The sequence below is a fragment of the Anolis carolinensis genome, chromosome 3 (genome assembly GCF_035594765.1).
Source record: "Anolis carolinensis isolate JA03-04 chromosome 3, rAnoCar3.1.pri, whole genome shotgun sequence".
NCBI lineage: Eukaryota > Metazoa > Chordata > Lepidosauria > Squamata > Dactyloidae > Anolis > Anolis carolinensis.
In genome coordinates this window covers 127,184,486-127,204,124 of record NC_085843.1, presented here as the reverse complement: position 1 = coordinate 127,204,124, position 19,639 = coordinate 127,184,486, and the positions used below count along the sequence as shown (strand labels likewise).

Sequence of the window (19,639 nt, the reverse complement as noted above, 5' to 3'; positions counted from 1 at the left end):
GTATTTGTGTTATTTTTACAGTGTGTGTGTGTGTTTTAATTATTCTGTAACTCACCTGGGGCCATGAGGAGAGGCATATAAGAAATATAATAATAATAATAATAATAATAATAATAATAATAATAATAATACATTTCAAAATAGCTTGGAGAAAGAAGTTGTTAGCATATGTTTTTGTAGGCTAAATCAACTTCATCAGATGCATGGAGGTTGTATCTGGGTATGTACCTCACCCAAAATGGTTGTTCTGAAAAAGGACTTTTCCCCAGAGTAACCAAATCATCCACACTGCTTTCAATAGATTTAAAAGGCAAGAAAGGCAAAGATGTTTCCTTCACTTTTTGTTATCAGAAAATAATTACAATAAATAGTAAACATGAAGAATGAGCTATGCAAAATGATGCCAATTTGTTTAAGAAGTATATATAAGTTGTGCAAGTAGAAGTCACTAAATCTATATTTACTTTCATGCTAAATTCTAACTTTTTTATACTGCAGGCTAGACTCCGCTTTAGTGATGAATAACAACAGTTAACTGAGAAGGGCAATCATTTTAAAAGACAGAAATAATATTGTAGGTGATGTTTCAGAACAATGGGGTGCCTTAACATAAATCAATTGCAATTTTCTATCCCAGAAAACTATTGCTATTTCCACTGCATCTTCCCAGCTTCTTCTCACTTTGCAAATAGTTATTATAATAACACTATTTAACATACCTGCCTTTTAAATTGCTCTCAATATAAACAAAAGAGGACATAAATGGATGAATGATTTCTAGCATAAATTCAACACCTGCAATTTGCTGGCTTATTAGAGAACCTTTACTAGCTATGTTCTTTACTTTAATGGTCTGATCTAGTGGTTCTTTTGTTTATATTTGACATAACGATAATGTCAGGGTTTTTTCTATCAGAGAATCATAAAATGTAACTCTTAAAAGAAGGAATAGTTTATGTACTCGGAATTTGAAATAAATGTCATGTTCTTGATTGTCTACAGAAAGAAGCATAAAGTATGCCAACATCACTAAAAAAAAAAGACAACAGAAAAAGAAAAGAGTGCCTAGAATCTAATTCTGCACTTTTTCCAGGATCGTGGAGTGGTGCTGAGGGAAGGCAGACACAATCTGACAACCCCAAACATTTTATTTGAACAAGAAGTAGCAGTCTTCCACCAGCTGTCAGCAGATACACTACTATAGTGATGCCATCATAGTTCACCATTAAGAATCTGATCCAAATTTCCAACACACTTGCAGTTAGAAACCTATTCTCTCTTTTTTTTAACAGTTCAAGAAGGACATTGACAGGCTGGAACATGTCCAGAGGCAGGAGAGAAAGATGCACTACGAGGAACAATAGGAGTTGAATGTCTTTCATTTGGAGAAGAGAAGACCTGTGACATTATCACACAGACCTTTAAAAGCAGATCTGGCATCATAAACCCATCTCTTTGAGCCGGAGCACACCAGGACAGCTGCTTTGCTTATAGTACCAATTAGTTCCCCCAGTGATAGACTAGAGCAGTGAGGAGAGGCAGGCAAGAGATAAAACTATATTATTACTATTTTTAAAAAAGAAAAAACAATATTAGAATTGATAAGGGAATCACACAAAAAAGATTCCAGACAAGTACTTCTTAAAATCACCTTAACCTACAATTGCTAAAATTACTACAAAATGTGATCTGTTACATAAGTAAAATGACTTATTAAGTAACTTTTAGAATGTGACTTTATTGTGCCCTGATGATCAAAAATACAGGATGATGAAGAAAATGAGTACTTTTGAGAACCTCAGATGGCTATGTATAAGATCAATAGGATTCTGAGTGATAATAGAATAGCTGGCAAAATCAAGGGAAATGATTACATGCTTGATCATACTGAGGTATAAATATTCAGTAGTATTACTATACCTTCATATTACGTAAGGAGATGTCAAGGGTGGGGTTCATGAGTGGGAATGGGGAGGTGGCGGGGCTGGGGAAAAATACCTGTATTTTTATTGTGGAGTATCAAAGATTGTTTGTTTCTGTGTGTGTGTGTGTGTGTGTGTGTGTAGATAGATAGATAGATAGATAGATAGATAGATAGATAGATAGATAATAATAATTGATCATATCCTCAGCTGCTGTAAGAAAATCGCATAGACAGACTACAAACAGAGGCACAACTATGTGGCCCAAATGATTCATCGGAATTTATGCCTTAAGTACCACCTCCCAGCAGTAAAGAACCTGCAAAAGTATTGGAAAATGAGCACGCAAAGATACTGTGGGACTTCCAAATCCAGACTGACAAAGTTCTGGAACACAACACACCAGACATCACAGTTGTGGAAAAGAAAAAGGTTTGGATCATTGATATCACCATCCCAGGTGACAGTTGCATTGATGAAAAATAACAGGAAAAACTCAGCTGCTATCAGGACCTCAAGATTGAACTTCAAAGACTCTGGCAGAAACCAGTGCAGGTGGTCCCGGTGGTGAGTGGCACATTGGGTGCTGTGCCAAAAGATCTCAGCCGGCGTTTGGAAACAATAGACATTGACAAAATCACGATCTGCCAACTGCAAAAGGCCACCCTACTGGGATCTGTGTGCATCATCTGAAAATATATCACAACGTCCTAGACACTTGGGAAGTGTTCGACTTGTGATTTTGTGACACAAAATACAGCATATCTATCTTGTTTGCTGTGTCAAACAACAACAACAGGAAAGTTGGGCAAGAAAAAAAAGGATAACCTGGAACTCATTACATCCAAGGTCCACTATTTGAACTTTCCTGCATCTGTATGTACCAAAGACTGAAGTCATCAGTGCATATTTTAACATTATTTGAAAACACAGTGCTATACATATCAACATGAAAGTTAGATCCTATTGAATTAAATGGATTTCACTTCCAAGAGGAAGCATTTATACAATGGCAGCCCAGTCTTCTGTTTTCTATGAGCTCTGTGTTGTTAATTGCTATCACATTTGCTATAATGAATTGGTTGGCCTATTTTCTGTCCTAGAATAGTCTGCTAGAGACTGATGTTATTATTATGCATATACAATAATTATTAATTATTAATTGTGCATACAGTAGAAATTAAAATAATTCCTACTGTTCCTACAGTCCTAAATATACTTGAAGATTAACATAATAGGGCATTTCAAAGGAAATGTGCTTAGGATAGGAGCACTAATGTGGAAAGTATGTCATTATTTCTTTTTCAGAAATCTAAAATGTGGGACATAGATGCCCTTTAATACAGTTTGCCCCTCTGGGTCCCACATAATGCTTTAGAGGCACCAGATCAAATGAACAACATTAATAAGTTTATTTGCCTGGGGCTTTGTTTAAAGTATAAATAAACATGGTTTTCAATTGTTGTTTTGGATTCCTGCATGGAGAATTGGCACGTCAGTAGGAAACACTTTGTTTAGTCATAGAACACCTGCAAGGCTTTAATTTAGGGGCTCATACAACTGCCGAGATCTCTGGAAGTTATTTCCCCCAAATGGTAAAGTGTTAGTTGGTAGAAAACAAATATTACCAACTTCATTGGAAATGAAAGGATACACACCACAATTTAGTGTTTCATTTTGGATCACTACCTGACTTAAAATCCCAATTTAAGGAAACACTAATTTCCCCTCATCAAGTTAGTTTCGAGAACCACCACAGCCTCATTTAAAAGTTTCTCAGCCGGTGGTGCTGGGGGAGGATAATCTAACCAATTGATATCTGGGCCTGAATCAAGATGGAAAGAACTGTGTTTATCTTTCTTTCTTAGTCCATTGCCTCAAACATTTAACAGATGAAAACTAGAACATGAGATCAGTGTGTCAAGATGACAAATGTTATTGATGAGGAAACACACACAAACCAGGAGAGGCTGCAGCAGTTTACTTTTGCCTGAGCTTACTTAGAAGGACAAGATCCCAGGCCCTCCTTTCATATCTCCCCAATCCCCGCTGCTGAGTGCAAACTACTTTTACTGCATCTTAAACTCATCTGGGTGTCAAAAAGAATAATCTGCCTCACATACATACACAAAAGGTTTTATTTTATCAAGCTTGAGAGATTGCTAGAAACACCTTTGTTAATTTTATGGCGCTTATGCAAACAGGGGCAAGGAGACAGCAGATGCCTTCAGGATACATTTGATACAAGTTTATATGTTTAGAAATTGATACAGTACACAAGCAATACAAGTTACACTGAAAATATAAATTCTATACATTTATCAAAGGGTTTAGCTATAATAGAGATCAGTTGCTGCTAAGTTCTTCCAGGGCCTCTAGTATGTTCAATATTGCAAAAAGTTAAAACAGCAGAAAATGTTTAAAAAATAAAGGAAAAAATCATATTTTTTGCTTGAAGTCTCTTTATTGTTTACAATTTTTTGGGGAGGGCGGTGTTGTGGCTCGACAACAACACTAATATGAACTGATTGTTTCCATGTGGATTCCATTACTCCATGTACTTATCAGACCAAATAATGGCAATAGTTTCTTTAATGTGACTGGGAGGCTTATTGCATGAGACAAATAAATACGAATTGTATTGGGAAAATAGCCCTTTGCAGCTTACTGCATTATATTGGCACTCTTATGTTATTATCCCATAGGAGACTGTTTAAAAAGCTAGTGTTATAACTAAAAAAGGAGTTAATAATCTCCTATGTTTTCCTGTGCAAAAGTTCAACTGCACTTTTATACTGCTTTAGGTGGTCAGGGGAAGATCTAGTGAGCACACTTTGGGTAAGGAAATTGTGATTGCAGAGTAGTGTATGTTTTTTCTGTATTTAGCTCACGTTGTTCTTACAAATAACAATGGTGATTTCACTGCAACCTCCTGGAAGCAGCTCTCAGACTACACCACTGGCCCTTTCCATCCACAACTGAGTGCACCACAGTTCATCATTGCCCACCCATAGCAAGTTGGGAACAAAGCAAGAGGCTATTGAAGAGGTAGGACTGTGGCTAAGCTAGTTCCTTTGCAGATCAGGGAACCTTCAGGTAACTGCCATGTAGGATAGACAGGCAAGTTAGGTCCAGGTGACACTACAGATCCACTGATGTAGATGTTGCAGTCTCCTTGTGGAGATAAAATGTGGGTTATAAATAAATATCCTCATCATCCTCATCACAACAACAATGTAGTGATCCACAATGGACAATTAACTTATGTATTATCATCTAGATTGAGATCAAGTGATGCTAAGACTAGAATTTCAAAAAGATTAGGGCTATACACTTCTGATTCCTGAACCTCTGTCAGCCAATCTGCTGACAGAGGATGAGGACAGGGAAATGTTCATGTGTATAACAGTAAATACAAATGAGCTGTTACACTATCCCCTCAATAAGCAATTACAATAGAGTCTCACTAATCCAAGCCTCGCTTATCCAAGCCTCTGGATAATCCAAGCCATTTTTGTAGTCAATGTTTTTAATATATCATGATATTTTGGTTCTAAATTCGTAAATACAGTAATTACATCATAACATTACTGTGTATTGAACTACCTTTTCTGTCCAATTTGTTGTATAACAGGATGTTTTGGTGCTTAATTTGTAAAATCATAACCTAATTTGATGTTTAATAGGCTTTTCCTTAATCCCTCCTTATTATCCAAGTTATTCGCTTATCCAACGTTCTGCCGGCCCATTTAGCTTGGATAAGTGAGACTCTACTGTATATGAATATGTTTTCAAGAATAAATAGAAACCACTAGGATGTTGATCCAGGCTGTAACCCTGGCAAAAGGAAAGGCCTTTATTTTTTGCACTTGCTCTCAGAGAGCCTGGAAAAAGGCAAAGACTCTCCAAGAAATCATGGAAAGCTCAGCAGGCATCCTTACATACAAATGGAAGTCTAGACTAGTAGTTTTTTTAAGCGTGGCAATATAGACTGGAACACACAACATGATTGAAGAAAGGGATGTCTAGCTTTATTTCTTTGTGAATATGCACACAACATGGAATTCATACACAGGATCAAATATCTGCATGGTTGCTAACTTGTTAAGACCCAGAGCATAGCAGAGACTGAACACCTCTCATGTTTCTGTAGGCAGCAAAACAAAGAGGGGCTAAGGAGGAGTCATGTCCTGCTCCCTCTTCATCCAACACCCTTCTTCTATGGAGCTAAGAGAGCCCACTTCCAAAGAATCTTTGCAGAAGACTATGGGGAAAGTTGTCACCTGCTACCAAATGAGAGGAACACCTGCAGGCTACGAACCAGACTCTCTTTAGGTTTGCTCCCCCAACTAAATCCCGATGATGAAAAGGGGCAAAAGAAGAAAGACAAAAAAATGAGTGTGGAAAACAATCACATAATGGGACACAGGGAGAGAAGCGAAGGGAGCCATAATGCAGGAAACCAGAGCTAATGTACAAACATGGTCAACAACATTAGTACAGTAGAGTCTCACTTATCCAACACTCACTTATCCAACATTCTGGATTATCCAACACATTTTTGTAGTCAATGTTTTCAATATATCGTGATATTTTTGTGCTAAATTCATAAATACAGTAATTACTACATAGCATTACTGCGTATTGAACTACTTTTTCTGCCAAATTTGTTGTCTAACATGATGTTTTGGTGCTTAATTTGTAAAATCATAACCTAATTTGATGTTTAATAAGCTTTTCCTTAATCCCTCCTTATTATCCAACATACTCGCTTATTCAACTTTCTGCCGGCCTGTTTATGTTGGATAATAATAATAATAATAATAATAATAATAATAATAATAATAATAATAATAATTTTATTCTTGTATCCCGCCCCATCTCCCCGTAGGGACTCGGGGCGGCTCACATGGGGCCTTGCCCAACATCACAATATAAAAACGAATCAAAACACATAAATTTACAACAATAAATCAACAATATCAGTAAAACCATCATAAAAACAATATTGCAGGAAAAAGCGTTAAATAAGTGAGACTCTACTGTAATTATGAGTTGTTGAAGGCTTTCATGGCCAGAATCACAGGGTTGTTGTGTGTTTTCCGGGCTCTATGGCCATGTCCCAGAAACATTGTCTCCTGACGTTTCTCCAACATCTATGGCAGGCATCCTCAGAGGATGTGAGCGAAACATCAGGAGACAATGCTTCTGGGACAAGGTCATACAGCCCGGAAAACACACAACAACCCCAACATTTATAACTGACCCTGCATGCACATTATACACAGATAGAGAGGAGGCAGAAGGAGGTGAAGGAGTTGTTTTGGAATATACCTACAGGAAGTCCTTAGGAATGCTGCTTTCAGGCCATTCCTATCTTTTCTCAGGGTGCTATCGGATAGCTGCTACCTGCTCTCACATTGTTGCTAGGTTTGTTCTAAGCACACCATAACATTAAAAGAAAACAGGCCTGCTACAAGTTTTGTTTACCTCTTCTCAACATGAGCCAAGGAGGAGTTTTTAAGGGAAGCAGCTGTGCAAACTTAGATAATAAGGTAATGTTGTCCATCCGACAAAGTGCTTTAATCCTCTGTATTTAGTCAATATGGGAAACAGCACTTTCTTCTGCCATATTTTTCATTTCACACATTTACACCTTACAGAAAAAAAAATGAGCTACCACAAATGCAGAAAGAACATTTCCTTTGTGATTGGCTTCATTTTGCTTCTGTCTCTTCTCATTCCTGGGAAAGTCAACAAGACCTGACCAACCCAATGACTTGTTTTGTTTGTCTGCTTTATATATCTCCTCTCTCCTTAAATTGGGGCTCAAGGTGGTTCACAAGATGAAATACAGGTACAGATAAAAGTACTAGGCCTTTGGAATGTTAAACACACAATTTAATAAATTGTTATATTAAAATACAACTCAATTAAAGCACATTTAAAAGCATAACACTAAAAAAAAATATACCACTCGCGCGCGCACACATAAATGCCTTTTCTCAGATGCCAGACAACTGCCAAACCCCATCTCAATAAGATGATACTTTTCTGCTTATGAAAAGATAACAGGGAGAATAAGATTCATTAATGGGCAAGAAGAATCACAGCCTGGAAAAAAGAAACACTAAGGCCCCATCTACACTTCCATAAACATTCCAGATTGTCTTCTTTGAACTAGATTATATGGCAGTGTAGATTCATATAATCCAGTTCAAAGTAGATCATGTGGAGAATCTGCTTTGATAATCTGGATTATATGGCAGTGTAGAAGGGGCCTAAGAAGCCTGTTTTAGGTTCCATTAGGTTTTTGAAGTGAAAATAGGACATTTTCAAAGGCATATAGAATGGGAAAGTTAATCAGTTTTTTTTCATGCAAGTTCCAATTCTGAAACTCCCTTTTCTGGACTGCCATTTAAAGTACAAAAACCCTGGTCCATTTTTCACCTGTTAGTCCTAATCCCACCAAATAATTTTCAAATTAAGCCATTTTAGTGACTAAACAGAAAACAAGCCCACAAAATCCATACCTGTGGAAAATCATGTCCATGGACAAACAGACATTTTTCAGTCCTTCAGGGTGCACCTCTGAAAAAAAAATTGATGATCATATCATCTAGGTTGACTTCAAAATAGCAAAGCCCTAAGATGTTTATCAACACAAGTATCTCTGCCAGATAAGACATTTTAAAAAAAAGGGGGGGGGGCTTTGTCTTCAGTTGTCCATCCTGAGGTACATCAAATACAGAAATCAACATGTGAAATCTGGTGTCCTCTACCAAACAACTTGTCATAGCCTGTGTGATATTCACGAGGTACTGCTGTACTAGTTATTTCTTTTTTAAAACACCATAGCTGCTCAGGAGTCACACAATAATAGATACAGTGCAATATCTATTGTGTGTGAGACCTAGTCAAATGTCACAAACCAAAGTAGAGCTCTGTAATTGCAGAAGCAGGGGACATCATGCTGCTATTTCTTTGGACCCAAGATGCGAACATATTTTAGCCTAAAGTTGTCAGCAATTAAACTTAAGACATTTTGACATTTTAATGGAGAAAAATACAGATGTTGGGAAATCACCTAGCACTAGAGTTATGAGACTGAGAGGTGCGACCCCCCAGGTTTCGTGCCACATTTAGCCCCATGGACAGCCTTCAACATAATTTCTGACTTATGTTGATAAATATCTTAAGGCTAGGCTATTTTAGGGTCTAAGTATGCTGATCATAGGGTTTTCTTTGCAAGTTTTGTTCAACTTTTGTCTTTCTCTAAGTCTTAGAGAGTAAAATTTACCCAAAGTCAAACAGTGGGCTTCCGTGACTCAGCAGGGCTTCAAGCTTGGTCTCCGGAGTCCAGTATTCAAACCAGTACACTATTGGTGATTTCTTGTCTGCATTTTTGCTGTTATGAATAAAACTTTGAATGTATATCCATGTAGCTGAGCTAAATCTGACTATGGAGGATCACGAAACAACAGTATAAACCTGCTCTTTCATAGAGGAACTGAATACAATGAACAGACATTGACACGGTTGACCCTGCATTGACTAAAGGGGATTACAGCACTGAGTGCTGGTAGCTAAGCTCCTCACAAAGAGACAGAGACTTTCCCCTATGAAATGATTAGTTGATTGCCCAAGGGGAAACTCTCTCATCACATGATATACAGCCTCTCTATCTCTTGACAAAGAATTCCTCTCTTCCACAGCCAATTGTATTAACACTAAGCCATGAAAGGTACTTTTCTGGTTTGCAAACATATTATTGAATACTATGAGTGCAGCTTGCATTTCATTCATATGAGATTCAGCTAGCAACTGCTTTGTACAAGGCCATCAGCGTAGAGAATCAATCTGAATGTGATTATGTATTAATAAATATTCATATCATTGGAAAGCAGTATGAGAAATAAAGGGGCTTTATTAACTACACTAGCCTTAATGGTCATATAACACCTTCCCCGTAATGGCCTAAAGACATAAAGACATCAAATAATAATAATAATAATAAGAAGAAGAAGAAGAAGAAGAAGAAGAAGAAGAAGAAGAACTACTACTACTACTACTACTACTACTACTACTTTATTCTTGTATCCTGCCCCATCTCCCCAAAGGGACTCGGGGCGGCTCACATGGGGGACTAAGCCCACAATATACAAAAATACAACAATATAAAATACAATATCACAACAAATTAATACATAATTGTTAAAACACATCATTACACAATAAAAACATAGCCAGAGGCTGGGAACGACATAATGGCACTTCAGTCTTCAATCTTGGGGAAAGGGATAAAATTATAATTGTGCAATTGTGCAATATCTTGGGAGTACTGGTAACATGGGGCAGAGATAAAGTGTAGAAAGCTAGGATGTAGGTGAGGGTGCGGACTCAATCAGCTGTTCATCTTAACTGAAGGTGGGTTGGACGAACCAGGTTTTCAACTCCTTTTAATCTTATCTCTCTCGGAAGAGAGTTCCAGAGCCAGGGAGCCACGACCGAGAAGGCCCTCTCTCTTCTCCCCACCAATCATACCTGAGACGATGGTGGGAGCGAGAGGAGGGCCTCCCCGGAGGATCTCAAGGTTCGTGCAGGTTTATAACAAGAAATGCAATCGTGAAGATAGGCTGGACCTGAGCCGTTTAGGACTTTATAAGTGATAACCGGCACTTTGAATTGGGATCGGACATTTATTGGCAGCCAGTGGAGCTGTTTCAGTGGGAGGATGGTCCTCTCCCTATAGTTTGCTCCTGTTAGTAACCTGGCCGCAGCTCGTTGTACTAGTTGAAGTTTCCAAGCCATCTTCAAAGGCAGTCCCATGTAGAGTGCATTGCAGTAATCCAATCTGGAGGTAACTAAGGCATGGACCCCATCAGAACCCATCTTATCTTGAAAGCTAAGCAGGGTCAGCTCTGGTTAGTACTTTGATGGAAGACCACAAAAGAATGTCATGTACTGAAGGCTTTATTTCACAGTAAGGAATCGGTAAAACCACCTCTGAGTATTCCTAGTCTAAGGACTATCAAACTATATGGGTTCACTATAAGGTGATAGCTGACATGAAGGCGCATATACACACCTGTATATTTAAGTGTATGACTTTTTTCTAAATTTCCTTTTTTAATTAAGTTGACTTCAGTTATGGGGGAGAACAGGATAAATAAATTAATTATCACAATTATCATCCTGCTAAGCAGCAACAGGGAGAATTCAACTATGAATATTGTTTTTCCCAATCACTCTTCCACGGGAATTGTGTATTAGTTCAAAATTCAGTGAACCAGCTCTATGGTATTTGGGGGTCTTCCTACTCACTCTGCTCAGTAGATCCTGCACATTTGCTCCTAAATCCTAATGTCGTCAGTTAAATTGCACAGAAAATGCTTAGCAAGGTCTCTGTGGTAGTTTAGTACAACAAAAGCAATTACACAGGACCTTTATAACGCTCCTCAATTTTTATTTAAAAAATTAAGCAATACTAATGAATAGAATATTTTAAAGAGAAAAAAACATGAAAAACAGCAATAGATCCCTGTATTATGAACTTGCAATCTAAATTTCAGTAGGATGAGGGGTGGGGGGGTGAAAGAAATGATCGAAAAGGGCATAATGTAAATGAATTTCTATCATATTATTATTTCCAGGATCATATTGGAAATATACACTGGTTAACAGAGAGCACCAAAAAAATTCAGGTTAGATCTGCACTGTCATATAATGCAGTTCAATGTAGTTCAAACTGCATTATATGGGTCTACACTGGGCATAAAATGCCATTCCAACTGCTGTGAATGGTTAGTATAGATGGAACCAGAGAAAATGTGCTTTATAGATTATAGTAAAACCTTCTATTGTATAGATCATTAAAAAGCAATGTATTGTTCTTAAAGAAATTGCCACAACATTCAATTATCTCAATGCAAAACCTGTTCATAGGCCAAGAGACTATTGTAAAAACAGAATATGGAGAAACAGAATGGTTTCCAATAAATAAAGGAGTCATGCAAGGCTGCATTTTATCAACCTGTATGTTAATTTGTACACTGAATGTATCATACTGTTGTGGACAGCTTGGAAAGTGAGGATGAGGAGATGCTGGTGGAAGGCTCAGCAGTCAAGCGAAAGCCCAACAATGCCCAGCAGCTCCCTCAGCCAAACTCTGAAGCAACATCCATGGAAAGAGCTACTACTTCTCAGCCAGCAGAACAAGGACAGGTGCACGTTGAGGAAGAGTTAACTGCTCCAGCTTTTGAGGACCTGAGAAAAGAAAGGTCTCATCTGCACAAGTCTTTAAGATCAGCTGAGAAGAAAGCAAGCAACAGGTAACACCTGTGAATTTAGGATTTAAAGAGCTCAGTGGTGGCACCTTGTTGCTAACTGCAACATCATTTCTAGAAGATATGACCTTGGACTCTTGATATCTTATGTTTCCTGGACATACCTTGGACCTCAGCTTACAATTTTAATTCAACTTGTACTCTGGACACTCTGGTGATAGGCTTACGGACATTTGGCTGCTCTATTAATGCTATCCTGCTAATAGGGTTGTTGTATGTCTTTCGGGCTGTGTGGCCATGTTCCAGAAGTATTCTCTCCTAAGGAACTTCTGGAACATGGCCACACAGCCCGAAAGACATACAACAACCCTGTGATCCCGGCCATGAAAGCCTTCGACAACATATCCTGCTAATGTTTGCATCTCTGTTGATTAATGCTCTGGTAGTATTTGTGTTCAAAGCTTCTGACACAGACCTAAAACTGGATTAGACTCATTAGAAAGAGATGTAAAAAACAGAGGAAGGAATATCAACAGATTATACCATATTATAAGCAGAAACAGCAAAGGACTTTATCACATGAAGTCAACTATTTCAGAAAACAACTATGAGGCTCTACATTATACTGCATTATATCTTATTGTTCTGTCTAATTTGTTAACATTCAAGCCTTTGACATTATATGAGTTTTAGTATGTATTCTTTATTATTTAGATATTCTGGGGTTCTCTGTAATTAACTAGTTCACAAGCTAAATTCTTCAACAGCATACATATTTTTTAAATGTAAATAGTGTAGATTTCACAGATGTAACTGGAGTGGGAATACAATTTCCATTCCCTCATAAGCAAAAGGTTTGTTTTGCTAAATTTTCTTGGCACTTCATGCCATAATATCAAATACTCTCACCAGTCTGAAAGGAAGGAAGGAAAGAGTAAGTTTACAGTATCATTGCTGTTGTTCACACTAGTGTTTTAACAGGAAAGATATGGCACAGGAGGACAATGTGGAACTAGCTGTATTCTAGATTTCAGTATAGACAGGGGGGAAAACTTGGGCATCAGCTGCAGTACATATATGCATTACATATATCATCCTTGTTAAGAATAATTTGAGTTAGGATTGAGTTTCACAGAGCTTCAAGTAAGGCAATCCCTGCCCATTAGGTAAAGTGAAGTGAAAATTGCTGGGAGGCAACAGCGAAGTATTGCAGAAAACTGTTGCGTGTCTCACACCAAGCTATTCAGCTGCTTCCAAATGTAAAAGATTGTCCTCTTCTCAATACCAAAGCACAGTTTACTTTTGGACATGGAGTGGAAAGAGACACCATTTTGTTCCATATCAAAGGCCATCATAGCTTTCGAAATTTTAATCTCACTTAATAAATGAATTCATCAATTGAAGTTGAGCATCCCATTTTCATGGACATTTACTCAAATGCAAGCTCCAAAAAGGATTTTCTCCCAAGTTCTCATAGGATCTAAGCTGTGATCCAGGTATATTTATTGAGAGTTCAGTATCAGTAAACCAAAGGGGATTTTTTCCCCTTAAAATACCATGCTCGGGGCTGGCCTGGTACCTGAAAAACCAGAGAATACAAGCCAGAATCTACTTTTGACCTCTGGAAGTCTGTGGAAGTCCTGAGGAAACAGGAAGGCAAAATGAAAAGGAGAAACAATTGGCCTGAATGTCTGAATCTTTTGTGTGCACAAAGGGTCATTCAAAATATTCAAGTTATACTTCCTTCACTCTTGGGTTATGTTTTAAAAAGATATAAAACCAATGAACCAATTTTCCTCTACTTAAAAAATAAGTCTAAAATTGTATTTTATGAGAAAGATGAATTCAGTTGCACATGGTGGTATATATACGAAAAGTAAAGCAAAATAATAGCTATAGTTGAAAGCAAAAGGAATAGTTATAGAATATGATCCACCTCCATGCACGTATGTAATGCCACATTGACAACAATATATCCCTTATAGGTCATAGGGAAATTCTTAATTCTTCCTCACTTATTTATCCTCTGCTGTACCTGCTCATTTGTGTGCAATTAATTTGAGGGCCAGGTGTCATCCCATATTTGATTTTTTTACTAAAGAAATGTGCATGTATTGTTAACACGATCAAATTATTCATACCATGGCAGGAAACATAGTGAAATTCACTATCAATAAAAATCTCAAACCATCAGCAGAAACGGATGAAAAACTTTGTTCTTGGACTACAGTGCCTCCCAAGAATGTTAATTTTGCTGTATTATTTAGCCTCATATTCAATTCACTTTTTTAAAAATCCAAATAAGCCCTATCTTAACTAGACTTGCAGGGCTGTATCAGGCTTTTAAGTACAGTAATCTCCGTTTGTGTTTCTTAAATCCTTCCCTTCTTCCCCTTTCTGAGAAAACTTGACAATAATTTATATCCATCTAATCTAAGGAACACATTAGAAAAGTGCTTCCCACAGTCTGTAAAATGTTATAAATATTGCAGACATCAATATAGAAAATGAAGGTTGATGTCAACTGAAATTCACAAGCATCTCAATACAGATGGGATGGAAGTTTAGGAGATATAATTATATGTGTAGTTATTGTCAGTCTCAGCTGTAGATAATTCATTCCACAAGCTCTTCACACAGAACCCCAACATGGAGCACCATGACTGTCTAGACTTAAAGGAATCTGAAGATGACATGTTCAGAGTAGCTGGGCAATTTGGGTTGAATAAGTAAATGGAAATCAAACAGTGTGATTTGTTCCCTCTTAACTGGCTGTTTATACTCATCCTCCATTCATTTATTGGTAGGGCATATTTTTCTCTCAGGGTGCATCTACACTGTAGAATCAATGCAGTTTCCCCCACTTTAACTGCAATGACTCCTTGCTATATAATAATGGGAGTCGTAGTTCTGCAAGATCTCTAACCTTCTCAGGAATCAATATCATTGAGCCATAGCAATTAAAGAAGTTTCAAACTGCATTAATTCTAGGGTATAGAGGCAAACACATGCAAAAATTGTGACCTAAATCTTGTTGTTAGTCCTTAGAAGAATAGACCTATTGAATCATTTGACTATGTTGACTTACTATTATATGAATGGGTCAACTCTATAGAAAAAGGGTTGCCAACCTATATTTTTATTACATAGTATTTACTTAGCCCACATTTTTTTGGTCATGACTCATTAATCTGCATTTATTACCAATTCATATGATCACTAAGTGTTATGATTGAGCCTCAAATACACCATTAGGGATAGGTACCCGCTACCTTTAATCTCGGAACTGCTATCAAGAGTGCAAGGGGCTAAGGTCTTTACCAAGCTTGACCTGCGGGGGGCGTATAACTTAATCAGAATACGGGAAGGTGATGAATGGAAGACGGCATTTAACACGTGTTTCGGATGCCACGAGTTCCGAGTCATGCCTTTCGGACTTTGCAATGCGCCCGCGGTCTTCCAGAGGTTCATAAACGATGTGTTTAGGGACCTAATTGATCAATTTGTGGTGGTTTATTTGGATGATATCTTGATTTTTTCTAAGGACGAGAAAGAACATCGTCAGCATGTCAAGCAGGTTCTGCACCGCCTGCGGGCTAGTGGGCTCTTCGCCAAGGCTTCCAAGTGCGTCTTTCATGTGCCTGAAGTGGAGTTCCTAGGTCATGTAGTGTCAGGTAGGGAACTTAAAATGGACCCACATAAGGTTGACGCCGTCAACTCATGGCAGGAGCTCAAGACCAAGAAGGATGTGCAAAGGTTCTTAGGGTTCGCTAATTACTACCGGGAGTTTATCCCGAATTTTGCCAAGCTCACGGTGCCTTTGACGCAGCTCCTGCGTAAGAAACAGCCATTTGTGTGGGGGCGGGAAGCTCACGACGCGTTTTTGCAACTAAAGTCTAGCTTTCAGTCAGACAACATACTAACACACCCTGATGTGGACAAACCGTTCGTGGTAGAAGCGGACGCTTCTAGCTACGCGTTGGGGGCTGTATTGTCTCAGAGAGATTCCTCAGGGACCTTGCGTTCCTGTGGATTTTATTCGCGGCAACTAACACCATTTGAGCAGAACTATACCATATGGGAGAAGGAGTTGTTGGCGATTAAGGTGGCGTTTGAGGTGTGGCGGCACTGGCTAGAAGGGGCGCGGCACCAAATCGTGGTCAGGTCTGATCACAAGAATTTGGAGCACTTGCAAACAGCTAAAAAGTTAAACCAGCATCAAATCCGATGGGCTTTGTTTTTCTCCAGGTTTAACTTCAAGGTGCAATTTGTGGAAGGGAAGGCAAACTTGCGGGCCGATGCCTTGTCCCGCAAGCCGGAGTTTAAGACCAATGAGCAGGTAGTATGTCAAACCATCTTGCCTACTGCCTCTCTATGTGTTGTAGATAATGAGCCCGGGTTACATGACCAGATCATTGAGGCCCAAAGAGAAGATGTGTGGACTCAGGAACAACTCATGCTGTTGTCAGCAGGTAACCGTACAATACTGCCTCACCTACAAGACCAAGACGGAGTATTGGTACGCAGGGGGCAGGTCTATGTACCAGTGGGGGCCCTCAGGTTAGAGGTAATTAGAGCCCACCATGATGAACCCATGGCTGGGCACTTTGGCAGATTCAAGACCGTGCAGCTCATTACCAGGAGCTACTGGTGGCCAAAGATGCGGCAAGACATTCTGCGCTTTTGTGACAGCTGCGCTGTTTGCCAGCAGAGTAAGACGCCTGTGGGGCGCCCTAGAGGGTTGTTGTCGTCTCTACCTGTTCCTGAGAGGCCATGGCAAATCATTTCCATGGATTTCATTTCAGATTTGCCTAAGTCTGGGGGTTATACTTGTATTTGGGTGGTGGTGGATTTATTTAGCAAGCTGGCTCATTTTATTCCTTGTTCGACCATTCCGGCGGCCCCTACGTTGGCCTTATTGTTTACTAAGCACATCTACCGTTTGCACGGAGCTCCTGAGGTGATTATTTCGGATAGGGCTCCACAATTTGTGTCACGCTTTTGGAAACACTTCCATGAGTGCTTAGGTACTAAGTTAAACGTCTCTTCAGCGTTTCATCCGCAAACGGATGGTCAGTCGGAACGGGTTAATGGGCTCTTAGAGCAATATTTACGTTGTTTTTGTTTAGATCAACCCACTGCTTGGGTGAAGTGGCTACCGGTGGCGGAGTTTGCTTACAACAATGCGGTGCACACGTCTAGTCAGCATACGCCATTTGAACTGACTTATGGTTTTCACCCACGGGGAGGTGTGGCGCCGTCGACCAATGTGGTCTCTTCTGACCCTGTGTACCGCTCCTCGGAAATGGCTGCGTTGCATGATGTTGCCCGTCGCTTACTGTTGGAAGCTAAGGCAACGCAAAAGACTCAGGCCGATCGCCGCAGGCAGGCAGGGGAGGAGTTGGAAGAAGGGGATTTGGTGTGGTTGTCTTCCAAGCATATTAAACAGGCTGGGGGAAAGTTTGCGCCTCGGTATTTGGGTCCCTTTCCTATAGTTAAAAAGATCTCTTCCGTTGCGTTTCGTTTGCGTTTACCGTCTAGTTTAAAGGTCCATCCAGTGTTCCATCGTTCGCTGTTGAAATTGGATACCTCCAGTCGTCGTAATGCTATAGCGGAGGATATCACTGCCACCTCTCCGCCTTCGGGGGAGGAGGCCTTTGTGAGAGGGGATAGTGTTATGATTGAGCCTCATGGCTCTGCTTCTGGCAGACGTGGCCGTAAGACTCCTCGAGAGTCAGATACTCTCGAGGAGCGAGAAAGAAAGAGGCTGCGAGATATCTTTGCAGAACCGTCTGACGAAGAGTCTTTTAAGAGGTTCACGGAGAGAATGGAGGAAGAGCTGGTTAGCTCGGAAGAGGATGAGATGGATTGGACTCGGGTAAGGGAGGAGTTGGGTGCCACTGGCAATAATGGGATGGAAGATGAATGGGGACCTTCAGGATTAGACCCATGGACAAGCTGGAGGGATGGGACGGGATCCACAGCTGGGGATGCTGTGGGGCGTAGTCAGAGGTGTTCCAGCTCTGATGAGGAAAGTGATGAGGAAACGCCCGGGTTAAGGAGGGCAGCTGATAGTGATGAGGATTTGTAACTGGCATAAAATGAGGCTTGGGAGCAATTGCAAATTGCGTTGGGCAAGGTAATCTGGACGAACGCTTGGGATCTGTGTGGGACGCTTTCCTGAAGACTGGTGTGTTTTCGTGTGCTGATACGTAAGTTGTTTTGGAATTTGGGTTCAGACGGCGGGAGGAATTGTGTGGGCTTTTGTTTGTGCAAAACCTCTGCTTAATCTCAATAGCTTTGACCTTCCGTCGTCTTCTTGACGGACGCCATCTGCTACTCTGGATTTACGGACTGAAAACTGACTACGGGCTCGCTTTCTCCTATTGGACTTGGAAAACTGCAAACGTCTGATTCTGCCTCTCGACCTTCGGAACGAATTGGGACTACGCTACTGCTTCAATCCTTGGCTGTTGAGTTTGTATTGGAAATTTGCCTTGCTGTGTGAAGGAGTGACTCCTAGTTACTCAAAACATAGTGCTGGCAGCAGAGAGTTATCTGCTGCCAATTAGTTGCATTCTTTTGAACTCTTTGTTTCCCAGCTTCTGTTTGTTTTTCCCCAGGCTGAAGCAAGCTGTTTTGATTTTACCCGGATTAAACTCCGGTTTAATCCGGTTTATCTTTTGAACGTTTTTTTCTTGCCCCTTTTTGTTTTTAAAGGCTAAGTTGCCTTGCCCTTGTCTTTTACGGGCATTTTGAGTTCTGTAAATCCAATAAACTCTGTTATCTTTGATCTTGTGGCGTTCTGTCCTTGACACTAAGGGTGGGATAAAATTCTGTTTTATTCAAATCACTCTTACTGAAAAAAGCGGTGAACTGATTTTTTAATAATCTACCAGTTTTTGAAAAAAAAAATTTCAAGGTGTTGCTTTTTTTAAAAGGCAAACAAAAATAAGCATGCCGAGAAAATTACATACAAATAGCATACAAAAATGCATATATTTAGGCAAAACACTTACAAAAATGTGCATAGGAAAAAGAAATGGCTCATGTTCCTAGCAGGGGAAAAATGTATCTCTCTGGAAAAAAGGTAAAGGGCAGCCCTACTTGGACCATGAACTATCTATAATATTAACAGAAAATGAATACAAAATGCATGGAATTTTAATGGACACAGAAAAAATATACATGTGGGCCTGCTGACCTTTTTAAGGTAAACTTATATGGAAACAGGACAAAATACATTTTTGCTTCAAAAATGTGAACTTTATAAAAAGTGAAGCAAAAGTCCTGTTTGGATATTCTTTTGCAATTTGTGAAGACTCTTGTGTGATTTTGAACCCAGATTTTCCAAAGCTCCTACCAGCATGCATGAACAGCCTTCATGTATAGTAAAATGAAGGTGAACTACTTCAGATCTATTGCTTTTTA

At 39.4% G+C, this 19,639-nt stretch overlaps 1 long non-coding RNA gene across 1 annotated transcript; it reads left to right on the top strand.

The window, feature by feature from the left end:
* Positions 1-18,028: 18,028 nt before the first annotated feature.
* LOC134297576 (uncharacterized) lies at positions 18,029-19,001 on the top strand. The gene is made up of 2 exons (XR_010004369.1): positions 18,029-18,420; positions 18,507-19,001. It is a non-coding gene; the product is annotated as an uncharacterized LOC134297576 (long non-coding RNA).
* Positions 19,002-19,639: the final 638 nt, after the last annotated feature.